Genomic DNA, 16,110 nt, shown 5'->3' on the forward strand with positions numbered 1-16,110 from the left:
TGATGTATAAGGAAAATATCACCACCTTGTGCAGTAATATTTGCTTGTCCGAAACAAGGCAAAAAAAACCTGTAACACTTTGAGCCGGGCCTTGAGGACAAATGCAGTTCAAATCCATGGGCTTAGCTGGTTTCAGATGCAGAGCGGAAACATCACTAACCTGCATAGGCGAAGGTTGATTAAAGAGCGCAGCCACCCTGAAAGCAAGCCTCTGCCACTAAAAAACCAACAGAGCCCCAAAACGGATCACATTAGTGCAGGCCCCAATGTATCAAAATGAAAGTGGCCAGCATTCTCAAGGGCACTCTTCACACTTTCCTACCACATCCAGACCTCCAAATGTGAATTTGGGAACAGGCTCTCAGCAGTATGGATAACCACTTCTAATACCTTTTCTGTGCTTCCGTTACCCCCTTGACCTATGATGTTCTGTTATATTCACTTGTAGAGCGCACGGTCGCCCAAGGGCATCATGGCGCTGAAGAGGAAGGACTGAACCACTGAGGGCAGGATACAAAGGCGAGGCGCTAGAAGAGAGTGGTCTTAAGAACTCTTCTAAAAGTAAGATGATTGGGGATTTTCCTCATGACCGGAGGGAGATCATTCCAGAGGTTGGCAGCGGCCACAGAGAAAGCCCGGCTGCCAACCCTGGTACGATGATATCTTGGGACTACAAGGAGATCTGTGGTGGAGGACCATAGATCTCGCTCTGGATAGTAGTGGGAGAATTTGGCCTGCAAAAACTCGGCCCCTTGACTGTGGATAGCCCGATGAACTATGCACAAGGCCTTGAAGCAGATACGCTGGCTGACCGGTAGACAGTGAAGTGAGCGCAGTACCGGAGTGATATGAGCTCCATATGGGGTGCCAGGAGCCAGTCTAGCCGCCAGGTTCTGTATCCACTGAATCATGCCAATAGGCAGCGATAGATGCAGCGAATTACAGTAACCCAAGCAGGAAAGAACTATTGCAGCGTCCACCGGGGGGCGCGGCTGTATCGGTATCATAGGTAGAACCTTCTTCAAAACCCTGATATGATAATGGCCTGCCTGACACACAGCCGTGACTTGGTGTGACATAGAGAGAGTCAGAGAGAATAACACGTTTTTGACCTTACGAACTGTAGTGGGGAGGGGGCCCAAAGAAGCGGGCCAGAAGGCAGTGGCCCATAATAGGGGATCCGGTGGACAGCCCACCACCAACACCTCGGTCTTGTCACCGTTGAGCTTGAGCCAGTTCTGATCCATCCAGCCGCCCACAGCAGTTACGAAGGTGCGACGACACCTCAACACGATCCTGAGCTAATCGGATCAGAATTTGGGTGTTGTCGGCGTATGAGTAACAGTTGAGGCCGTGGGCGTGGATAAGGCATACCAGAGCCCAGATATAAATATTAAACAGGATCGGGGACAGTGAGGAGTCTTGCACGACACCACACGTGAGAAAACGGTGCAAGAGAAAAGTGGGCATAGCTAGGGTCTGCGTGCGGTCTGATAGAAAAGAGGTGAACCAAGCAAGGACCTGGCCAGATAAACCTATCTGAGCCAGGCATGACAGCAGGATGTGGTGGTCGACTGTATGAAACACGGCCGAGAGGTCCAGCAAAATCAGCGCCCCGACCCCTACCTGAGTCAAGCAATCTAAACATGTCCTGCACGGACACAAGCACACTCTCAGTGCCTCTGCCTGGTCTAAACCCAGCTTGTGCCGGGTTGAGAACCTTGGAGGATTCCAAAAAAGAGGATAGCAGAGGGGTGATAAGTGATTCCAGCAATTTAGAGAGAAAAGGGGAGTAAGCAGATGGGACGAAAATTAGCAGGGACCATGGGGTCAAGTGAGGGCTTCTTCAGGAGAGGAACAACCCAAGCCGATATCAACTCTGGGGAGACAAATCCTGATTGACAGGAGTTATTTATTGCTGATGTGAGTTCTACCAAGAGATCAGGAGCGATCTTCTTCGTAAGTACAATAGGGATGGGATCCGCCGGGGAGGAAGATTTAATTCTCTGAATGGCATCTAAGACTTGCGCCTCAGTAAAAAGAGGAAAGGTTGACCAGTTGTTGGGTGATTCAATAGGAAGAGCAGGTAGCTAATTGGCGGCATTGGAGGTCGATCACATGTGCATCACCATAGGAGAGGTGGAGCGAGAGATAAAATTGCAAAAAAGTGGAAAAGCAGCGGGCCTGATTCAATCCCAGCCGATTTGTTCAAGAACGAGGTGGGCATTTTGTCCACTATCCTGTGCAGAGTTTTTAACAGGGTCATAAGAGAAAGGGTAATACCAGAGTTTTGGCGAAGGGCCTCAATTGTTCCACTGTATAAAAAGGGAGGCAGAAATATTCCAGCCAACTATCGCCCAATATATAGTGTGGGCAAGCTTTTTGGAAAGGTTATTCTAACGTTCCTGCAAGATTGGGCAGACAGAAATAACATTATTAGTGACCTCCAGGCAGGTTTTTAGAAAGAACAAAGGTACTCTGGACCACTGTTTTATGCTCCATTTGTTAAAAAATATACAGTGTTAAAAGGTATGAAAGTATGCGCTGCATTCCTTGATCTAAGGACCTCATTTGACTCAGTCTCAAGATAAATATTGTAGAATCTCCTATCAGCATACAAAGCTCCACCCCAACTGATCTGGATAATAAGGTTAGTGTACTCCGAAAACCGTGCATCAGTTCGATATGGTCTAGGGGGGGAAATCACTGATTCATTTGATGGCTGCAAGGTTGAGCCCTGGCACCACTTCTATTTAATTTGTACATACAAGTGATAATACATGCACTGATAGGGGGGGGGGTCAGGATTGTCCAAAGATGGCCTCAGATAAGTACCCTGCCTTATTTTATGCAGACAATGCTGTTTTACTGGCTACTAAACTGCAGGGGTTAGAAAAGGCAATGGCGATTTTATTATGTCTAAATGCGAAGAACTACAATTACAGCTGAATATTGATAAATCAAAAGGCCTAGTTTTTAAACCACGTTTTGCAAAATCTAGTTCCCCGGCCATTAGGGTGAATGGAACTCAGCTTGAACAGGTCAAGAATTTTGACTACCTGGGGATACGATTCCAGGAGACAGAAGGCTGGGTTGCAAGGTGGACCTCCAAGCTACCAAATTCAGCATATCAATTAATGCTTTCCAAGCAGAACATGGTCGAGGCGCAATTTCACAAACGCTGGACTTGTATGCGAAGCAGGCTACCCCAGCATAATTGTATGGGGCCGAGTTATGGGGGTATGCTAATATGGTCAGGCTTAACAAGTGAACATACATTTCTGGAAAAATTGGCATTACCCAGGAGCGCCCCGTCAGCTCTGGTTCTTTTGGAATTTGATGTTCCTCTCAGTGAGGGTCCTAGCAGCACTGAAACCTATTCTCTTCTGGTTAAGAATGTGGAACCAGTTAGGGCTGGAAAAATCTATCGAAGCCCTATGTCATGTAATGTCACTGGACAGAGGCAAATCAACTGATTGGCTTCGACATGTAAATAAAGCTTGATATGTTTCATAGAGCGAGAGGTTTGTTGATTGCTGACGCGACAAAGCTGAAGTCGGGCAGGGAATGCCTCGTTTTAAATTCATCTGACAAAATTTTTTTATTTGGACATAATTTCCCCACCATTCAACTAAAATCTCTATAAATTAGATTGGGAATTCACCCAGTGGCCGCTTTCCCACAATCCTGGAATGAAGTGAACTCAGACCAATGTCCAATGTGTAAGCTGTCACGGGAGACCTTGTTGTACTTTATGTTGTCTTGTGCAAAGACAAAGCACCTTTGGTGCACGTATTTGAAACCAATACTAAAAGAGGTTGGCATCAAGGACACAGGATCTGCTATGATGTACCTGAGACAGAATCTTCAACCCCAGGTTGTATTTGCAACGGCACGATATATCCACAGGGCTTGGTTGTCAAGAAAGCACTCACTGTCTTTAACAACCAGCTAAATACAAGGATGTAACAATAATTGTATGAGGTTGCGAGCAGGGCTCTCCTCAATTTTAGAAATGCATATTGTGTGTAGATGGATTTGAAATCACATTACGCTATGTATGTCAAATTATGTAATGACTTGAAGGTTTGATGCCGAATAAAGGTTTTATGACTGCTTCCATTATCTGCTGCAGGTTATTACCATCCCAACCAACCAAATCATCTTTTATCTGTGATGCAGAGAGAGCTCCAGGATGTATTATGAGTAAACTACTGCTAAAGCATCCTGTTTTTTTAAAACTTGTTTACCTGTAACTTCTACAACAGCCCAGGAGCCCAGCCTGTCTCTATTCACCACCCTAACATGGGATGGCTTTCTATCTAAAACCGTTCCCAGTTCAGATTCCTCCTTCTTGTGTTTAAATCCACTCATGGGCTATCCATGCCACTCCCCACCAGGCTGAATCTATATACTATTATATACATCCTACAGTCCACATTTCCAACGTGCCAACCTATGTGGCTTCTTTCTTACTCTCCTTCACCCTTCTAACTACCCCCTGAAACAAATGTTGTTGCAACAGAGACTGGCTTCAAGTTTTCCCCTAAAACAACAGGTTCTGTCATTGAGTAGAGCCCTAGAAGTCCTATAGTGCTATCATCCCACTAATAAGGGACCCAATTGGATTGCATAGTGGCACATATTTCTCAATAACGGACAGATGCTTTTAAGTTCGGTCTTGGGCTTGTAGTCCGTTTACCCATTACAGCTCCCCTCACAAACAATTTTAATCTATTTACACCATTGCCACACACAGAGAAAATTATCAGTATGTAATGACTATAGAGACCTTCTCACTTTCTATTCCGAGTGCCATGCCATAGGAAGTCTCTGCACATACTATTCAACTTGGCAAAAAACTTCTTAGGTATCATGTACGGAATATTGCTGAAAAAATATAAGAGCCTAGGTAGGACCACCATTTTGAGCATCACCCCCGTCCCATCATCGCCAACGGCAACTTCTCCCAAAACTTCATACTCATACAGATTTTTCCCACAGCCACCTCGGTGTTATGCAAATGTTCCTCCTCTACCGTGTGGTACACATCTATTCCGAGGTAGCGGAAGGAGCCAACTACCCATGGTATCGACGACACTGGCAACCGCTCCGGAGGGCTTCCATTGTATCTACCCAATGGGAACATGCTCGATTTTTGGGGGTTCACCGCTATGCCAGACAGTTCTGCATACCTTTCCATTACCTCCAGAATATATTGAAGATTTTCCTGCGGATATTTCAGATATAATAGCAAATCGTCAGCATACAGGGATATCGGGTGTTTCTCTCCCCCTACCTCAATGCCTATCATGTCATATTGTTGTCGAAGGTACACTGCCAGGGGCTCCAGGGCCAGAATATATAACATGGGGGACCAGAGGCACCCTTGTCTGGTGCCCCTGCTAAGTTGCCATCTCTCAGATATCACCGCTCCTGTACGTACCCTAGCCAGCGGCTCACTGTACAGCAACTTCGCCCACCTAACATAGCCCGGCCCTATCCCGTATTCCCTCAGGGCCTCCAGCAACCACGGCCACCTCACTGAGTCGAAAGCTGCATCTAGGGACACAACCGCCATTTCACCCTCGCTCTTGCTCCCCCCTTCAATCACCCGGTGGAGTGGCCTATGGTTGTGGGTTATATTTCTGTTGGGGACATAACCTGTCTGGTCCGGATGTATCAATTTACTAATAACTCTACGCAACCTATGGGCCAGGACCGCCGTCAATATCTTGTGTCCTGGTTCAGCATTGATAAGGGCCTATAGGAGCCGCAGCTATGCCCTGGTTTATTGGGCTTAGGGAGTGGTATTATTATCGCTTCTCTAAGCGGTTGCGGCAGCCGGCCCACCTCAAACGATTCATTGAGCATTTTCTAGCATGGGGGGAGTACCTCCTCCCTATATGCTTTATAAAATTCGCTAGGGAGTCCGTCCACACCCAGGGTCTTACTGGTGGACAGCTGCTTCACCACCTCCTCCAATTCCGCTAAAGTAATCGGTGCATCCAGCTCCTCCCTTTCTTCGGCACTAATCTTAGGTAATCCCATATCTCTTAAAGTTTCTCTTATCTCCTCTCGGTTGCCCCCCCTTTGTCCTCATATAGTGCCCTGTAATAATCTGAGAATGCCTCATTGACTCCTTCTTGGGTGTCTGCTACCTCTCCATCCTCTCTGGGTATCGTCCTAATCGGGGGCCTAGGGGTTTCGCTCTTGTATAACCACGCCAAGATGTCATGAGCGCTACTCCCGAGGAGCCAAGACTGGCCCAGCGTCCCCGGAAGCAGGCTCATCATCCACACCCCCGGTTCCAGCAGACCCCTACAGGGGCCCTTTGGACCATGTCCTGGCGCCAGGCTCATAAGGAACCACAGTCCCGGCGCCATGGGCGCCGGGCTCATATTCTTAAAGTGTGCAGTAGTGATTGGGTGGATTTACCTGTGGCAGACCATGCTGCATACTCACCTAGAACAATCCAAGCTGGGTGAAGCTGGGAGGGACCAATCCTCTGTTACAGGAACTCTTTTCTTACCTGGGTGGGGCTGATGCTAATCCTCTGACACTGGAACTCTTTTCTTACCTGGGTGATGCTGCAGAAAGAATACGCACCAAAGCACTTCTCCACTATTTAAACCACGCCCGATAGAATTCACGTGCTTCGCGTTATTCTGCAACAGCAGCAGGACGCTCACCGAGTCGGCTCCTGCATTCCAGGTCCAGACACATCCTCAGCTTCTCGAGCAGCAACCTGTGGATGAAGAAAAGGCACAGGAACATCTACTCACCAGAATTCAGCCACAAGAGTCCAGTCTCCGACAACCTGCAAATAAAGACATAAGGTTAGAAAACGGGCAACACGCTCGCAGCTGCGCTCGCTTACCTTATCCATCCGTGATCACAACAGAGTTCACCGCGGCCTTCGCTTCGGCAGCATCCCAGCACCTGGAAGACAAAAGACATTGTTAGTGGTGTCCGAGCCGAAGTGGCCACAATTCAGTAATATTATACTTACGTGCCACTGCACGTGCAACAGCGGCGGCATCGCCCACAGCATCTCGGCACCTGAAAGTCAGCTCTCAAAGGTGAGAGCTCGTGGAGACCAGTCGAGAACCAAGAAGTGAGAAAAGCAGAAGATTGGTGGGAGAACTTATCCAACCAGCTTGTAATTACCCCTTTTTCTTCCACCTGCAGAAAACTCCGACAGGACCCTCGCTTTGTAGTCTACTTGGGTGGTCTCTATCGCCACATCTGGCGTGGCAAAAAAAGAATCAAGTCTCGTATGCAGTTGTTGCGGGGCTGAGTAATGCGAGTACTGTTCTTCATTAGGATGTTTCAGCCTCCAAACATCTGCCAGCCCAAAGTCGTCGAGCAGTGTCTGCAATGCCTTGGCCGCTGGGGTGGGCCTATCAATCTTCTCATCAGATCTGTCTACCCTGGGGTTCAGCACGCAATTAAAATCCCCTTCCCAAATAACCGCCCCACCCACACACACACACACGCACCCAGGTTGGTACACAGAGTCCTAAAATATGCCGCCGTATTTTGATTGGGGGCATACGTATTTACGATGCACACCTCCCTATTCTCCACCAGTGTTTTCAATATGACCATCCTCCCCTCCGTATCCACCACCTCTTGTGTAAGTTGGAGCGGAACGTGCGGTGCCACCCAGACCAACACTCCCCTAGCATAGGCAGAATACGGAGAGCCCACTACAGTACCTCTCCACTTCTTCTCCACCAGTTCCAACTTTTGCCGAGTCAGATGCGTCTCTTGCAACAGTGCAATATCAATCTTCTGTCTTTTCAAATACATCATGGCCTTGTTCCTCTTTAGGTAATTATTGAGTCCCCTGACATTCCACGTTACGATCTTAATATCCCCCATAGCTCCCCCCTTCTGTGCAGCAAATCCCACCTGCCCATGCAATCCAGATACAGCCCTCTGGCTTTTCCTTGTAGTCTCTTGTACAAACCAAACTCCCCATAACTATACACACCCCAAACTCCCCACTTCCCTCCCCACCCTCTGCCCATCCCTTCCCCAACACCACACACCCCAACCGCTGCCCAGCTCCATCCTTGGAACTCAGGCACCCCCACATCTAGCCCTGCAAGCACCAAACAATGCCCAGAGCTCAGTAGGGTGAAGTCGCCCTAGTGGCCACTTAACTAAAGTTCCTAAGTGGGGTAAAGAGATCCGCTCTGCAAGGCTCCCCTAAATACAGCAATAGTCACAATGCTCATGATATCTTGTGCAACAGTCTGACCTTCTCCGCCTAAGGCCGCGCAAATGACTATAATCAAGTCCCAGAGATCTGTTCCGCGCCATCTTGTAGCACCCTCCTCGTGCACTACTTATCTCCTCCATCTCCTCTTCCCGTCCGAACGTCAGGCTCCTGGGGACATCCCTGCGCGTCGAGCCATCCCATGGCGTCCTCCGGAGTCTCAAAAAACAAAGTTTTGTGTTTATGAAAAACTTTCAGTTTCGCCGGATACAGCAACATGTATTTATGGCCCGCCTCTCTCAATCTCTGCTTTACCGTCCCATAATTCATGCGGCTACGCTGCACAGTCAGGGTATAGTCCGGGTAGGCCGTTATGTTTGCCGCTCCTCGTATAATCGTTCCTCCCTTGCGGAAGTGTTCTAGTATCCGGTCCCGGTAATTAAGGATTTTGGCAATTACTGGCCTAGGCGGGTTTCCCGGCGGCGGCCTCCTTGTTAGAGCTCTATGCGCACATTCCACCGCGAATCCTTGAGATAAGGCTCCTCTGGGTATCTCCTGCAACAGCATAGATTCGATGAACACCGTAGGATCATTGCCCTCCAATCCTTCTGGCAGGCCCACGATGCGAATGTTGTGCCGTCGGGCGCGTCCTTCTGCCTCCTCCGCCCTGCTCTCCAAGTTGCCCACTCTCTGCACCAGGGCATGCAATTTGGCCTTATGGGAGGCACAATCCGCGGTGTTCGGGCTCACCTCTTTCTCGAGGGTCTCAGTGCGCTCCGCCAAGGACCTGACGTCCTGCCGGAGTAAATTCACCTCCTCCTGCACCTCACCGACCTTAAGGTCCAATGCCGTTTTCAGCTCAGTTACGGCCAGTTCAAGTTTAGCTTCCCAGGTCGCCTTCAAGTCTGCAATCGCAGCCAGGACCTCTTGGTTAGTACCCGTCACAGGCATGCCGCCTGTAGGCGACTTATCCTTACTCTTGGAACTTTCCGGACCAGGGGACGTCTTGGCGAAGTCGTCCAACGTGGGCTGCTTCGCCTTCGGTCTCACTGTTCTGTTAGACATGACCCAGAGGACCTGCGTTCTGCACAAGTTACAAATGCGCACACAGTTCGCTTCTATCGCCCGACCGCCGTGCGGCCTGCTCCTTCCTTTGTTCCGGTCGTTGATCGGCCATTTTGTTTCACCTCCGGTGTTCCTTATCTTTTTCGCACAAAACTCCACCACCGTTCCTCCCACGCCTTCCAAAAGTTCACCAAGCCCAGTCAGACCGTTCACACACCGGCCTGTGTGTTTTCAGCAGTCATAGGCACGTTGTTATGCACTATTTCGCCAGGATCATTTGGATCTCGGGAGCTCCTCCAGATCGCGTCCTCCTACATGGCCCTCGTAGCCACGCCCCCAGGTTCATAAGTTAGTGACAGTTTCCCGCGGGGGTGCCTGTTCCTTATCAGGACCTCGTCCCCGGAGACGAGTTGTTGATGTTGTAAACCTCTCCTCTCATTCTCCTGTGCAGTTCTTAGTTGCCGCTCCCGCTCCACTTGCTGCATGTCGATGACCGCCGGCTCCTTCTCCCCCACTTCGGGTAGCAGCACCCTCGGGCACTGCTTGAAGATACCTTCGGCAGGGGCCACTCCTGTTGAGGTGTGCAGGGTTGTTCTATACACCCTCAGGAACTGGTAGAGCGCCCTCTCCAGACTCTGTCCTTGTCCCTGCAGGATCCGAAACACCTTGTTCAACGTGCGCATCATCCTTTCTGCCTCTCCATTGGCGTAGGGCCACAGGGGTGTAACCTTCCTATGGTGCACCCCATATCCTTCCATGAGGGCAGCAAATCGCTCTCCTTGAAATGGAGCCCCATTGTCCGAACAGAGCACTGTGGGGAGACCGTGGGCTGCAAACACCTTTTCCACCGCCACCACCAAATGCTCGAAGGCCACCGACTGGATGAATTCCACCTCCGGATACCTGGAGTACTCATCCACGACCACCAGGAAGTGGGTTCCCTGCGATGTGGATCCAAAGTCAGCATGGGCCACCTCCATGGGTCTTGTGCCGTGTGGCATGGCCACTATGGCGGGCTCCCTCTGAGCAGGTGATGCTGCCTGACACCACACACATGATGCAACATAGTCGTCCACTCATTTTTCTAGCTCGGGGAACCATACCTTGAGGCGTAGTCAGGCTTTGGTCTTCGCAGCCCCTTGATGGCCCTCCTGCACTTTCGCATGCGGGACCACGATCCGGTCACCTCTGAGCAGCAGCCTTTTTCCTGAGAAAGAGCTCCTCTCGTACTCTGCACAGCTGCTCGAGGACCATTTTGGCTTCCTGCGTGTGCCCAGCCAGCGACTCCAGGACCCTCTTGCATGACCCCTGCTGCAGGGCCGCCTTTAGTATGCAGAAGCACTCGTCGTTAGCCGCTGCGGCTTCCAATCTTTCCACCGGTAAGGCATTCGGAGTGGCCGCTTCGACCACCAGCTGAATATGTTCACTGGCCTCTTCCGCACAGTTGTCTGATTCTCCATCCTGGTGACTCCCCGGATGGGGAGAGAGGTAGTTGGCCGCGTTGTTGGCCCCATACCGATAGACTAACGAGACCCCGTATTCCAACAGGGCCAGCATCCACCGCTCAATCCTCGCCGGTGGTATCGAGGATGAGCCTGCCAGGATCGGCAGTAGGGGCTTGTGGTCGGTCACCACGGTCATCGACCTTCCCAGAATGTAAAGCCGGAAGTGCCAGCAGCCCCATAGCACAGCTAGCGCTTCTCGCTCTATCTGCGAGTATCGCTGTTCGGTGTCAGACAGGGCTTTGCTGGCATAGGCCACGGGGCGGATGCAGGAGTCTTGTCCCACTTGCGTCAGAACTGCTCCTAGTCCAAACGGGCTGGCGTCCACGACAATTTCCGATTGCAGGGCCGGGTCAAAAAAGGCCATTGTGTTTTCCTCGGTGAGGGCGCTTTTAATGTCCTTGAACGCCGCCTGTTCCAATGGACCCCACTGCCACACCATTTCCTTCTTGGTGAGAGAGCTTAGCAGCTCTGACCTGGATGCAAGGTTTCTGATAAACCGGCCACAGTAGGTGACCATCCCCAGGAAGCTTCTCACTTCAGACACATTCTCTGGTGGTTTTGCGTCCTTGATGTCTTTCACCTTCCTGGGGTCCGGAGACACTCCTCCCTCCTTAAACATGAACCCAAAGAACTCTATGCTTGTCCTTAGAAATTCACATTTTTCGCGGTGCAGTGTAAGGCCCAGTGACTGTAGCCTCTCGAAGGTCTTTGCCAGTCTCTGTAAATGGTCCACCTCTGACTTGGCGAACACCAGGATGTCGTCACTGATGTTAACACCCTCTAGATCTGCCAGAGCCCCTCTGATGATGTTTTGGAACAACTCAGCTGCGGAGGAGACCCCAAAGCTGAGTCGCGTGTACCGGTACAGACCCCAGTGGGTCGTGAAGGTCGTGATGTACCTCAACTCTGGATGCAGAAGGACTTGATGGTAACCTCCCCTCAGGTCGAGCTTCGAAAAGATGCGAGCTCCCTGCAATTCTATGATAATGTCATCAATCGTGGGCGTGAGGTGGCGTTCCCTCCTGATGGCTTTGTTGGGAAGCCTCATGTCCACGCAGATTCTCAGTAAATCCGGTTGCTTGGGTTTCCTGGCAACAACAATTGGGGACACCCAGGGTGTCGGACCTTCCACCTCATCTATGATGTCAAGGTTCACCAGATTGTCCAGTTCTTTGTCCACCTGTTCCCTTAGATGGAATGGCACCCTACTGTGTTTCACGGGTTTTGGTTGCACCGATTAATCGATGTGAAGTTGTACCGGGTCCCCAACCATACGGCCAATCCCTTGGAAGAGGCCTGTGTACTTTTCCAGGAGCGTTTGTATGTCCTCCACATACACGGTGTATGCGAAGCTCACCATTCGCAGGGCTTCTGCCGCCGCACAGCTCAGTAGAGTGTTGTGCTGACTGGGGTGATGAGAAAACGGGCTTAATTTTAGAGCTTCCATGCCCCACCCGAGCCACAAATGCACCATCCAGGGGTCTAGGATGTGATCCCCCCCCCAAATGTGAAAATGCGTGCTTTGGGCTTTGACAGTCTAGGGGGGGGGGCATGGCATGGCATCATAATGCTGATGGGCCATAACGTTGACCCAGGCCCCCGTGTCCACAAGCACCGACACTGGAGAGTCATTCACAGCCACGATGCATCTTGGCTGTCTTCGGCCCTTGGACTGGAGGGCATCAATGCTGGATACAAAGAAGATGTTCTCCTCTTCCTATTCTTCTTCGGGTTGGGCTGTTTCCTCCCCCTGGTCTACCTGGGCAACGTTTGGGGGGCAAGACTGTCTAAAAAACCCAGACCGGACTGGGCCCCTCGGCACCATCACTGGGAGGGACGCTCTACACACTCTTGCAAAATGGTCCATTATGCCACACAGTCCACATGGCCTCCCCGCGACTGGGCACACACACTGGTTTGGGGCAGGTTGCACTTCTGACATGCTTTGCCCGGCTTTCCGTCCCTGCCACGGAAATTGCCAGGCGGTCTCCGGGTGCCTCTGCCACCCTGACCCACAGCACACACCTCTTCAGACTTGGCTGTGCGTGATCCCGCCTCCATCCTTGACGCACGTACCTCGGAAACCTCCTGGCAGCCGCCCAGCTCCAGGATGCGAGGAAGGGTGATTCTGGGTTCCCTCAGTACCTGCCGCCTCAGCTTGCCCGAGGAGCATCCTTGGATGAGCTGATTCCTTATCATGTCCAAATTCGTAGAATGGATTGGATTCAAACGCAGGAATCAGTGGCTAGCTCCACTTTATACAAGCAAGTTGGCTAGTTCATCAAAAGGCGTGGCGCTTAGAGGGGTATTTGGATAGGTTCCCTGATTTCTCTTTCAGAAACACATTTTTATGTTTTAGATTTACTTTTGTTTTTTTTTTTTAAAACAAGAATATTTTAATGTTTTAATTTTTTTATATTTTTTAGGTTCGGAACTAAAAGTGCAATTTTTACTGTTATTGTAATTTTAGGATTTTAACTGCTATTGAACTTGTGAATTGTGTTCCAAACATTTTTTGTAAAGGTTTATTTTATAACATAAACAAAGAAATAATAACAATGGGAATTTTTTGTATTCAAATTTCTTTTATTGGCTTTTCAAAGAGGTGATGCAAATAAATTTGCAACTTCGCAATATCAACTGGTTGGCAGTACATAAAATGGTTTAATCAAGGTTCAATCAAAATAGCAAATACATTATTGAAAGAAGCAAAATTATTAAAATGAGTTGTTGCAATGTATTACCAATAACTGTCTCTGTGAGGAATAGAGTAAGTTGTTATGCAGGTACTCGACCTTTTGACAGGTTACATATTTGCCAGCTTGTTTGATTGCAAATTAGACTGGTTGATGTTGTGACTTCAACATGTCACTACAAGGGTGCGTGCTGGGTCATGTGTACTTGGTATATTAATAAAAGCCGGCAGCATCCCGGCCGCCAGTTGCCTCCCAACTCCTGGTCTAAGAATGTCATTACGGCCCTGCTGGCTGCAGTGTGCGTGATGGCACAGAACCAGCAGCTCTGCCTCCCAGAGCACCTCACTGCAGGTGGGCCGGCCAGTTGTTATGGCCCCCCATAACCACTGGCGACAAGGATGGATCTGGCCACTTGCCAATCCCAGACACCAGGGCCAAAGCCTGCCTCCGTATTCTGCTGGGGTGCGGCAAAGGCAAGCTGGAGCACCGCACCAACAGCAAAGGTGCCCTCGACACTCTTGACCCGTTGTGGCTCGCAGCACCCGCCTCCCCGGTGGTCACCATGGTCTGCTCCCACATGAGGGAGCCCTGATAAGGCGCGAATAGGACCGCTGCTAGCATGGTCAGTGCGGCATGGGCTACTGCCAGAAGATTTCCCTGCCTGAGGGGGTACACCAAGGCAATGTGCTGCTTCCGTGACAGCTCCCGGAAGGGAAAGCCCGGAACATGGCTTGATCGAAAAAACATGCTGCCTAAGGTCGAAGGAAGTGTTGAGAGGGTTGCAACCCATCAATACCCCCTGCCCTTGACGTGACAATGCCAGCACCCTGAAAGCCCTGAACAAAATATTCCTGTCAAGCCGCAGTGCGGCTCTCAGCCACACTGGGCCCAGAGCTGGCACCACTCCCAAGCCCTGCCTACTGGGGAAAGAGTTGTCAGACCAGCAGCCCTGCAACAGGTATGCCATACCGGCCTCTCTTCCTCCTCAAAGATGACCATATGGCCTTCTGCCTGCAATGACTCCTGCCTGGGGGAGACACTCCTGCCGTGGGGAGCATAGATGTGGTGTGGCCAAGTCTGTGCCTGCAATGACTCCTGCCTGCGGGAGCCCCTCCTGGCTGGAGGAGCCTGGACATCTCGCGCCCAAGTCCGCTGCGACTCCTGCCTGCGGGAGCCCAGATGTGCTGCATCCAAGTTCGCTGCCTGCTGCCACTACTGCCTGGGGGAGCCTGGACTTGGCATGGCCAAGTCTGCTGCCCTGTCTGCACGGCTCATTTTGCCGCCATCAACACATCTTCAATAATCCGGGGAACACTGCCCCCTGCTTGCAGCTCCATTGGCTGCGTGCAGCCCCTCCGCTTGACAGACCACCGCCACACTCCCCGTAAGCCTTTTCGGAGACCTTCCAGTCACCCAATCTAGTGTCCAAAGCCCAGAACCAGCTGGTAGACCTTAAACAGGGGCTGCAAGATCTGGAGCAATACATCAGCAGGTTTCACCAACTAGCAGGGGATGCTCAGTGGCCGGAAATTACGCAGCATATGCTGTTTCGGTGCAGTCTTCGGGAGGAATACAAGGATGAACTAGCACACACTCCTGAGCCTTCAGATCCGCCCTCTTTGATTGAACCGGTCGACAATCGCCTCGCGGAACACGAAAGCGAGAAAAACTATGTACAGGCCCATCCTGTATACAAGCCTGCCTCCTTAATACCCGGAACACCTGCAGACATGCAGCAGGTAGAACCCATGCTGCTAGCTGCTATTCGGGATCCCCTCTCCAAGGATGAAAAACATCATAGATGTTCCCAACGCCTGTGTTAGTACTGCGGAAGGTCCGGCTACTTTTTGGGTACTTGTCCTGCATGCCCACCAAGACCGGTGGAAAACTAATGAGCTTGTTGTATGGAGGGAAGAAGACAACAGGCCTGTTGGGTGCACCCTCACTTCCCACATGTTCCTCAGAACCCATGCCGGCTACACAATTACTGGTCCTGGGAGTACTGTTACGTAATTCTGTCACTAAGTCCATTATTACTACACTGGCTTTACTGGATTGTGGGGCCTCTGGGAATTATTTGGACACTGCCTTCGCATCCCAGCATGCGATACTCCAGTCTAACAAGAATGTCCCCGCCAAGTGGAACTCATCGACGGTTCATTGTTAGCCTCTGGACCTATTAAACAACATTCTGTTCCTCTGGAAGTAGCCATCGCTCAACCTATCAAAGAATTGGCGTTCAACATCATCCAAACACCCTCATATCCCTTGTTCTTGGTCTTCCCTGCCTAAAACGTCACAATCCTTGCATCAATTGGGCTACCCAGATGTTGGCATTCAATTCCCTCTTATGCACCACTCATTGCTGTGTACCCAGAATCAAACCTGCAGTTTAAACCATTGCTATTCACACTCCAGAACGATGAGTTTGTGCGGTGCAATGTGTTCCCTCCGAATATACTGCTTTCTGGAAAGTGTTTTCCGAACCTGAGGATATACCCCTTCCCCTGCTTAGGTCCGAGGATATACCCCTTCCCCGGCATAGGTCCTTTGATTGTGCTATCGAGCTGCTACCCGAGAAACCGATTCCCCATGGACGCATCTATTCACTTTCCCC

This window comes from Ambystoma mexicanum, chromosome 4p, assembly GCF_040938575.1.
Source record: "Ambystoma mexicanum isolate Mex_15411 chromosome 4p, UKY_AmexF1_1, whole genome shotgun sequence".
Taxonomy (NCBI): domain Eukaryota; kingdom Metazoa; phylum Chordata; class Amphibia; order Caudata; family Ambystomatidae; genus Ambystoma; species Ambystoma mexicanum.